We start from the raw sequence: 11329 nt of genomic DNA, 5'->3' as shown, positions 1-11329 counted from the left end.
AAAATGCAGTCCGTTTACAAAGGAGACTGCTAACAAGTCACTTGTGCATCTTTTCCTAGAATATTGCTGAAGTGTTTGGGATCTGTACCAGATAGAGCTAACAAGGGAAGGCAGATGTATCAAAGGAGGGAAGCTTGAATTGTCACAGGTTTGTTTGAATCATGGGACAGAATCACAGAAATACTGGAAAACCTCTATTGACAGACTTCTGAAGTAAGATGCCAATTATCCCACAGAAACCTCCAGAAGCTTCAATAACCATTGTTAACTAAAGAATCCAAAGATATTTTTCAGCCCCATCCATATCACTACTGCATGGATGATGAAGTCAAAATTAGACTGCTTAAATGTCTTCTAGTGTGCTCAAATTAGTCATTTCCTGCACTCCATATGTGACTGGAACAGGAAGAAACTCTAATATGTAGTGCCATACTAATGACCCTTTGCCAAGAACTTCACTGGGTTTGGCACAGTATGTATATAGATGTAGATCTAGACCCCAAAAATAGGGGACAGACACTGACTTGAAAACAACAGAAATGTTACAGCTACTACTCAAATTATTGGTTTTGCAAACCAGAGGTTATTGTGTTTATACATAATAGCAACCCACAGCATCAAACGAGGTCCTGGTGTTCCCATACAATGATGGTGAATGCAGTCTGACGATGTTCATTCTCCTTGAAGCTTACACGCATGAATACATCAATTGCGATGCTGTACACAGAACTAGGACTCATCTGAAAAGAAAGTGTGGTGCCACTCCTGCACACAGTTTTGTTATTGGATGCACCAATGTTGGAATGCCCCTCTCTGTTATGTTCCAGAAGTTTGTTGCCTTTATTGTTGGGCATGTGATGCATGTCACAGACAGGTACTTTGAAAGCCTTAGTATCAAACATGATCACTGCAGAATAGGCCAACATAACCAATGTGGTTGAACACTAAAGGATTCTGCGGTACTGGCCAATGTGTCCAACATCACACTGAGGCCACCTTTTGAGCTGCACTGATGGCTGCAGGCAAGGACAACTTACTTGGTATCTCCAGTTACACTCAACCCAATGAATGTAATGCTAAGCCAGTCCTATCATTTGAATCATCCCCAGTGATCCAGGTGCAGAGAACTGTGGATTATCACTTCACATTCTCTGGCATCAGTTATTCAGAGTAGGATTTCTTTAACAATGATTAATTGTTGGTAGGCAGATAAGGAAGTAAGGAGTGCTGGAGAGGTCTATGAGGACAAGCAATTTTATTTAAAATATGACAAAATTTTCAGGCTATGGTGGGACAGACTATACTTCATTCCACCAGATCATAATCTTTAAAAAAAGTAGATATTGACTCTTCAAATGTTCTTCTTTGGTGGAATCAAAGGTTATGTTGTCATCCAGGTAGTTTACTCAACTGGAGAACCTTCTGATGGGTTTCTTCAGCTATCATTAATAAATGGCTGTTGATACTGCCTATTCCAAAGGGGAGATGGTTTCAGAAAGACAACCCAAACATCAATATGCTCATGACAAAATACTTATGTCCCTCTAAGGTGACTGAAATTAAGCATTTGCAAGATCAGTTTTGGAACAAATATTGCCCTCTAGCAAGTTTTCCTATCAACTGCTCTGGTCGAGATATGGCGTATGTGCTGACTATGGATCAAGCATTAACAACAATTTTAAAATCTTTACATATATATAGTTTGTTGTTAATGGATCATGCAGTAACAGCAATTTTAAAATATTCACATAATCATAATTTGTTGTTAACGCATCAAGCATTGACAGTAAATTTAAAATCTTCGCATATGCATAGTTTGTTGTTAATTTTTTGAGTAACCACCATGGGAACCACCAACTATTGATGGTGGGCATACATTTCTCCACCCAACAGTGGAGCTCATGTATCACTCCACCTGAGACACTAGCAGGCTTCACCAGTACAGCCAACTATCTGGAAAGGAACCAAGGATGGTCCCAGACCCCAGGCGGCAAGCTCATTTGTGCCAACATGACCTATAATCTGAAGATGGTTGCACCCAGTGCGTTTAATAGCTGCTATTAGAACCTCTTTCACATCTCATGCAAGACCACCTGACAAACATACTGTGTGCCCACTGGCCTTTTTCTCTTATATGCCTGCTATTTTCCTGATGGGTTCCACTATCTACCTAAGACTAGAGCTACATTTAACCGGAAACATGCCTTCTGTGCTTATCTGGACTTGACAGGAACTGGAGGAATGAGGACTTCTAGAATTCTGGCCATGCTCTGGTTTAAAGGTGTGAGAATTCTCACTAACTTAAGGTACATCCTCATCCTCATCCTCAAAGACCTTTTGTATTTTATTACCACAAGATCTTATTTAAGTGTAGGAATATCTTTTTTAAAACCTGAACATAGAATCTTCATCAGGAACAAACCTTATTAGAAGAAACTGCAAGAGAGATTTGATGTAAGACTGCATGCAAGTACTGTTGTCATGTCTGAAACAGTACGTGCATGATATTCAAGGTGAGCAGTTATTATAGGTACAAACAAAAGGGGTGATTAGAAGCAAATAACCTCAGTAAAAATAGACCTGCAAACCAATGGTTTCCCTGATACAATGTATTGTGACTGAGTACATGCACAACTCAATACAGAGTCCCTGAGGATCCAAACCACATGTACGCACTTGAAGAGAAACATGCTACAACAGCTGTTCCACATCAACATTGTTCTTGTGAAGGCAAGCTTCAGCACATTGTGGCAAAGCAAGATGGATAATTTTAATTCCCCTCTTATTTTGCTATCTGCCTCCTTAAATTTGTTTTGTTACTTTTAACTAATTACCATTAACATACATGAATATAATCTGAATTTTCATAAAAGAGAAAGACTGGCCCTCAGTTTTGAAGAATATAATACCAGGTCTAATTTTGTGCCCAGTTTTATGTATGTAATTGGTGTTATAATTTATTTTGACTATTCCTAGTTAGTATCTTTCATTATAGGGCAAAGTCAGTAATTGTTTCATAACTTAAATTCTATTCTTGACATATAAACAAATAGAAATTCTGCACTAATTATAAACATTTGGAAGACGAAATGCTAGTAATCTTAAAGTATCTATTTGGCCCTATTCGAAAATATGTTTGCAAAACTATACTTTAATTAATTACAAAGTAATTAATAGTTTGTTAAAAGTATTGTTTACATAACTATATTTGTTAATTTCATCATTTAAAAAGATAATTCAGCATAACTCCTTTAGTAGAAGAAACTGTTAAAAGGAATGAATTTTTTGATGTGTTCAGTTAATTTAATGAGTTAAGTTTTAATTGTAATTTCTGTAAATTAACGCCGGCCACTGTGCCCGAACGGTTCTAGGTGCTTAAGTCTGGAACCATGCGACCGCTACGGTTGCAGGTTCGAATCCTGCCTCGGGCATGGATGTTTGTGATGTCATTAGGTTTAAGTAGTTCTAAGTTCTAGGGGACTGATGACATCAGATGTTAAGTCCCATAAGGCTCAGAGCCATTTTTTTTGTAAATTAAATTTTGAACAAAGTGTAGTTTCAGCACCTATTATTGTGAGGATATACACTCCTGGAAATGGAAAAAAGAACACATTGACACCGGTGTGTCAGACCCACCATACTTGCTCCGGACACTGCGAGAGGGCTGTACAAGCAATGATCACATGCACGGCACAGCGGACACACCAGGAACCGCGGTGTTGGCCGTCGAATGGCGCTAGCTGCGCAGCATTTGTGCACTGCCGCCGTCAGTGTCAGCCAGTTTGCCATGGCATACGGAGCTCCATCGCAGTCTTTAACACTGGTAGCATGCCGCGACAGCGTGGACGTGAACCGTATGTGCAGTTGATGGACTTTGAGCGAGGGCGTATAGTGGGCATGCGGGAGGCCGGGTGGACGTACTGCCGAATTGCTCAACACGTGGGGCATGAGGTCTCCACAGTACATCGATGTTGTCGCCAGTGGTCGGCGGAAGGTGCACGTGCCTGTCGACCTGGGACCGGACCGCAGCGACGCACGGATGCACGCCAAGACCGTAGGATCCTACGCAGTGCCGTAGGGGACCGCACCGCCACTTCCCAGCAAATTAGGGACACTGTTGCTCCTGGGGTATCGGCGAGGACCATTCGCAACCCTCTCCATGAAGCTGGGCTACGGTCCCGCACACCGTTAGGCCGTCTTCCGCTCATGCCCCAACATCGTGCAGCCTGCCTCCAGCGGTGTCGCGACAGGCGTGAATGGAGGGACGAATGGAGACGTGTCGTCTTCAGCGATGAGAGTCGCTTCTGCCTTGGTGCCAATGATGGTCGTATGCGTGTTTGGCGCCGTGCAGGTGAGCACCACAATCAGGACTGCATACGACCGAGGCACACAGGGCCAACACCCGGCATCATGGTGTGGGGAGCGATCTCCTACACTGGCTGTACACCACTGGTGATCGTCGAGGGGACACTGAATAGTGCACGGTACATCCAAACCGTCATCGAACCCATCGTTCTACCATTCCTAGACCGGCAAGGGAACTTGCTGTTCCAACAGGACAATGCACGTCCGCATGTATCCCGTGCCACCCAACGTGCTCTAGAAGGTGTAAGTCAACTACCCTGGCCAGCAAGATCTCCGGATCTGTCCCCCATTGAGCATGTTTGGGACTGGATGAAGCGTCGTCTCACGCGGTCTGCACGTCCAGCACGAACGCTGGTCCAACTGAGGCGCCAGGTGGAAATGGCATGGCAAGCCGTTCCACAGGACTACATCCAGCATCTCTACATGGGAGAATAGCAGCCTGCATTGCTGCGAAAGGTGGATATACACTGTACTAGTGCCGACATTGTGCATGCTCTGTTGCCTGTGTCTATGTGCCTGTGGTTCTGTCAGTGTGATCATGTGATGTATCTGACCCCAGGAATGTGTCAATAAAGTTTCCCCTTCCTGGGACAATGAATTCACGGTGTTCTTATTTCAGTTTCCAGGAGTGTATAAGGGCCCAGCTTTTGGTCACGAGACAGTCAGTCCATGGCCGGGTTTAAGACAAGCAATGTGTGTTGATTAGAACTACAATGATGCTTCAGCTTAACTGTGGAATAAGTGTCAAACAATTAGGCCACATGTAAAAACAATGACAGTATCTGCTCCATACCTACCTTTCCATTCTTCAAGAACTGTGAACTTTGTGCTTAGGCTTTTACTGCTCATAGATGTTCAACAGCAAAATATTGTAGCAGTGTGTGGAGGTTTGCCTGAAAACTATTAATGAGGCTTATGGAAGGTTCAACAATTGTAAAAAAAAGTGTTTGTTTCTGGACCTACATTTATTAGTATTATTTGCTTGTTTCACTGTCCTTCACACACCTGTTTTGGTTGTACGAGGGTCATTCAGAAAGTAGCCTCCGGTTGATTTAAAAAAATTCACCGAGTTAAATAAAAATATTTTAATATATACATCTTACAACTACATCTTTGCACTATTTTTCTACATAGTCTCCATAGCGATTGAGGCACTTATCATATCTCTTCACAAGCTTTGAAATTCCTTCTGCATAAAAATCACCCGCTTGTGCCTGGAGCCAGCCTGTGACCGCATCTTTGAGCTCTTCGTCGTCATCAAACCGCTGTGACCCGAGCCATTTCTTCAAATGCATGAAGAGGTGATAATCACTTGGCGCCAGGTCTGGGCTGTAAGGTGGATGGTTGATAACGTCCCACTTGAAGGACTCAAGAAGGGCCATTGTTCTGCGAGCAGAGTGAGGACGGGCGTTATCGTGCAAAAAAACGATACCGGAAGTCAGCATACCACGGCGTTTGTTCTGTATAGCCCGTCGTAACTTTTTTATTGTTTCACAGAACACGTCTTGATTAATGGTCATACCACGTTCCATGAATTCAACCAACAACACCCCTTTGGCATCCCAAAACACCGTTGCCATCAGTTTTCTGGTAGAAAAATCTTCCGAGGCTTTTCTTGGTTTGGTAGGCGAATTTGAATGTGCCCACATCTTTGATTGTTCTTTTGTCTCAGGGTTCACGTACTTAATCCAGGTTTCGTCACCGGTCACGATTCTGTTTAACAATGGTTCTCCTTCGTCCTCATAACGTGACAGAAAGTCTAATGCAGAGGCCATTCTTTGAGTTTTGCGGTGGTCGGTAAGAATTTTGGGCACCCATCGTGCACAGAACTTACAGTAACCCAATCTTGCTGTCACTATCTCATACAAGAGAGTCTTAGAAATCTGTGGAAAACCAGTAGACAACTCCGACATTGAGAAACGTCAATTTTCACGAACTTTTGCATCAACTGTCTGAACGAGTTCGTCAGTCACCAATGATGGTCTACCACTCCTCTCTTTATCATGAACGTTTTCTCGTCCACTTTTAAATAAACGTACCCATTCACGGACAACTCCTTCACTCATAACTCTTGGTCCATACACGGCACAAAGCTCACGATGAATAGCTGCTGCAGAATATCCTTTGGCTGTAAAAAACCTTATGACAGCACGCACTTCACATTTGGTGGGGTTTTCTATTGCAGCACACATTTCAAACTGCCACGAAAACTAAACTAGCGCAGGTACGACGTTCACTCGACCATGGCTTGATGCCGACTGACCTGTTGAGTGCGTGAACGCACAGATGGTGTTGCTACTCCCCCCACAACCCGCACTGTGACCGATCGGAGGTTACTTTCTGAACCGCCCTCGTATTTATAATAGTCAGGCACCCTGTATATGAGACCTGCCACACAGCTGCTGTAATACTGACTTGGTTTTCCCCCACATTGAACGTTTTGAGCCTGTCTGATACTTCATGGCTGTTAACTTCACAGTAAGAAGACAAAAATTGTAAATTATTTCAAAACTGAGAATATCAATCACACTGAGGATTTAATTTGTGAAGGTATATTATGAATAATATAAGTACAAAACAAGACAGTAATAGTTTGAGAGAAGACATTAGGAGGTGTGATGAAAAGATAAAGACAGTAGTACATGACACTAATGAGAAATTAACATTGATGGGCAGTAAATGTGTAGAAGAGAGAAAGAAACTTTGTGAGGACTGTTGTAGGAGGGTGGAGGCTTCTGAAAAACAGTGTAAAGATTAAGTCAAAGCTGCTATGAAATTTTGCGCTGAAAACATGGTTAAACCAAATTGATCACATTAGAAATGATTCAGAAACTGGGGTAGAAACCAAGTGTGCAGTATTGGTAGAAGAAAAACTGGTAAAGTAAAGGAAAATGTAGATTCAAAATTGATGAAATGGAGATAAACATGGAAGAGGTACAAAATCTAAAGCATAGTGTAAGTGAAAGTGTGTCTGAGTCTGACTGTAGTTGTAATGATGACAGCAATGACAGATCAAGTAGTGATGAGAATGGGTATTTGAATCTATAATTAATAATGAGGGCAATGTGTTAGGCAAAGAAAGGATTAATGAGGACTTGTTGTATGGACAAGATCACATGGTAAGTAAAAAGGAAGTGAGTCACACTGTAATAACAGCAAGTGTACAAGGTATACATGTTAAGTGTTTACTGGACAGTGGTAGTGATTTGAATGGCATTTCACAGACAGTTTTTGAGTCTATTATGAACACAGAGGGTATAGTTGTGATGTATGTTTCTGGAATAAAAGTTATTGGTGCTACTGGTAAGCTACCAAAGAGTGTGAAACAAGAGGTAATATTAACTGTGGAATTGGCAGGACAGCTGTTGGGGTGCAATTTGTCAGTAATCCGAAATTTTAGTATTGATGTAATATTTGGGACTAATTTCTTGTGCAATTAGCAAGTAGGGGGTTTAACATTCTGTGTTGGATTCATTATGTGGTGATAATGCTTACCCCAACTGTCTGTCTCATTTTTCTTGAGGCAGTCGAACTCTGCTCCTATCCTATTCTACTTTCATGTAATTTTGTGGAGTAGCATACTATAGTATAGAAATATATTAGAAAAGTTTTCTTTAGTGTTATCTATATATCTATTTCATGTTGTGTTAGTTATAAGTAATGGCTCCAAAAGAGGATGGAAGACAGTAAATTGGTACCATGGTTAAAGAATTTCTGTCAAAGAGGTAAGTTAAACAGAAAATGAAAGGTGTCCACATGTGTGGGGGATAATTAACATCTCGAATAATCAACTCATGTGTGAAGTTAGTATGTGTAATTTGGTGCAGCAGCAGAGGCAATATGAAGTAAAAATCCATCTTGGATACTAAGTTATTAATATTAATTGTGGTGTAGTAAAAGTGCTTGTGTTCGGTACTATCAGTATATGTGGGATAACTTTCTATCAGTGTCATGGTATAGCCATTTTCTAACATAAAGGAATTACAACTTTAAACATAGTTGCCTGGAGTAATGTGTGTGTAATGTATTAGCAAGATTTGTATGCATATCACTCTTCAGGCTAGAATCTCGAGCAAATTGATGGAATACAGTGAAATAATAGTTTTTCCGAATGATAATTTTGTCTGATCAGTACTGAGAGTTAAGTTTGCCTTAGCATAAGGATCTGTTACAGAGGAGTGTTTTTCAGTAGAGTCAATTTTGCATTAGATAAGCAGAGCAGGTGTTTATTTATTAGATAAAAAAGCAATAATGAAATAATAAAATAATGAATAATGTTAGGATCTTAATGGTTAGGGAGCCTGTCTCTGCAGTAGGGATATTTTTTGAGAATGCACTCCACTAGTTAACTAAGTGAGAAAGATAAGTAAGATAATGAAGCTGATTGACATGATTAATGAAAATGTAACTGAATACAAATGAATGTGATGTAATTATCTTGGTGATCTAATTTTGAACTATGCAACAATGGGTACTGTTTATATTATGCAGTTCATGACACTGCAACTGGAAAGAAATAGCACTATTTACAAGTCATATAATGCTGCATCATTTTATCTATAGGTTATCTGAAAACTTCTTTTTGTGTTCTGAGGAATTATGAGCTTGAAGTGGTAACATTGGGATGAAGAGCAATAATTTTGCTGATTCACTGGTAACTGTGGTGCTAGACTGATGTGAATATTCTGACAGGTAAACTATTTGCTAACATTTTGTGACTTTGGAAGGATTTAATTTTCTGCTTGAATGAGAGTAGTACTCAGTGTGGAGAAATAGAGCAATGATTTGGTACAACTTCCATCCCCTTAATTTTGATTTGAATAGTAATTAAGTTATGTAATGGTGACTGTATTCTTCTTTTTTCATAATGTAATGATTAGTAAATCTATGGTACTTCACATCTTGAGTTTTTACAAGAGGCAATGCACATATTGAGTTTTTGCTATTTTGCAAATGGGAAAGAAACAAAAGTCTTCCAAGTTTAACCAGTTTCAGACAGTTATGACTTAGAGTAATGTTTTGTAGTGTAATGTGCACTTGATTTAAAAATTTTGTATAGTGACCACCTTTCAATTTTAGTGCTGATTATTGTAATGTTATGAGAACTATGTAATCTATTTATTTATGATGCAATGACTACCATTTGCAGTTAGTGTAAAACATTTTTGCTTATACTTAACTTAGAAGAAAAAGTAAGTGTCCTAAAATAGAGTATTTTGTCTAATTTTTTCATGTACTGTGGCAGAGGGGATCCACCTCCAAGGGAACTGGTCGCAGTGCATTTCCTAACTAAATGCCACTTGGAGCTGTTGAAGGTGTGGAGAACTTGGTGAGAAAATGTGTGAAAGCTCATTGAAAAACTGAAAGTGCTTATGAAAATTACTAAAAAATGAGAAAGTGAAATTTTTACTGTCTAAACATGAACTACAATGCACAATGTAAGTTAACTTATTTGCTACCAACGAGGATTAATTTTGTTTAGCAAGACAGGACTTGTACAAAGTGATATGTGTTTTAAAATGTAATTTTTGCTTAACAAAAAATGACATCACTTATGATGAAGATGCGTAAATTTTATCAAAAGTATAACTTGTAGATATTTTGTGATATTGTACAATAATACACTGCATGTAATTATATTGTATGCGGATTTTTTCGTATGGCCAGTTCGCATAAGTTAAAATTTGAAAACACATATGTACTGTAGTTTTTGATAAGATTTTTTGTGTGTAGATTTTAAACCCAAGGCATCACTTGTGGTCATTGAATTCAATGAGGGTGTGATGTGACAAAGCAAGCTGGGATAATTTTAATTCCCTTCTTGTTTTGTCATCTGCCTCCTTAAATTCATTTTGTTACTTTTAACTAATTACCATTAACATACATGAATATAATCTGCATTTTCATAAAAGAGAAAGGCTGGTCCTCAGTTTTAAAGAATATACCAACAGATTTAATTTTGTGCCTAGTTTTATGTATGTAATTGGTGTTATAATTTATTTTGACTATTCCTAGTTAGTATCTTTCATTATAGGGCAAAATCAGTAATTGTTTTGTAACTTAAATTCTATTATTGACATATAAACAAAGAGAAATTCTGCAGTAATTATAACCGTTTGGAAGGTGAAACGCTAGTACAGTAATCTTAAAGTATCTATTTGAAAACATGTTAGCAAAGATAGACTTTAATTTATTCCAAAGTACTTATCAGTTTGTCAAAAGTATTATTTATGTAACTATATTTGTTAACTTCATCATTTAAACAAATAATTCAGCCTAACTCTTATAGTAGAAGAAACTGTTAAAAGGAACAAATTTTTCAATGTATTCAGTTAATTTAATGAGTTAAGTTTTAATTGTAATTCTGAACAATGTGTAGCTTCAGCACCTATTATTGTGAGGATATATAAAGGTCTGGTTTTTGGTCACAAGACAGTCTGTCCACGGCCGAGTTTCAGACGAGCAATGTGTGTTGATTAGAACTACAACAATGCTTCAACTTGACCATTGAATGAGTATTAAACAATTAGGCTGTGTGTAAAAACAATGATAGTATCTGCTCCATATGTATCTGTCTATTTTTCAAGTACTGTGAACTTTGTGGTTAGTCTTTTATTGCTCGTAGATGTTTAAAGGGAAACTATTGTAGCAGTATGTGGAGGTTCACCTGCAAACTATTAATGAGGCTTATGGAAAGTTACATAATAGTTCACTGGCTATATAAATGTGTATATGTGGGGTTGTGAAAAGTGAAAGTATGAGGTGCTATTGGAAAATTTTAAGAGTGGGCTTGTAATTGTACAATGGTGACACTCACATGCTACTGTGATGTATCTTTTTCAAAATAGTCCCATTCTGACTGAACACACCTACTCCAATGGTGTTTCCACTTTTGGAAACATTACTGGAATTTTTTTTTACCTGAAGTGTGCTAAGGACACTCGCCGTATTTGCCTGAATGTCT

The sequence above is a fragment of the Schistocerca cancellata genome, chromosome 3 (assembly GCF_023864275.1).
Source record: "Schistocerca cancellata isolate TAMUIC-IGC-003103 chromosome 3, iqSchCanc2.1, whole genome shotgun sequence".
Lineage (NCBI taxonomy): Eukaryota > Metazoa > Arthropoda > Insecta > Orthoptera > Acrididae > Schistocerca > Schistocerca cancellata.
This window is presented reverse-complemented; position numbering follows the sequence as displayed.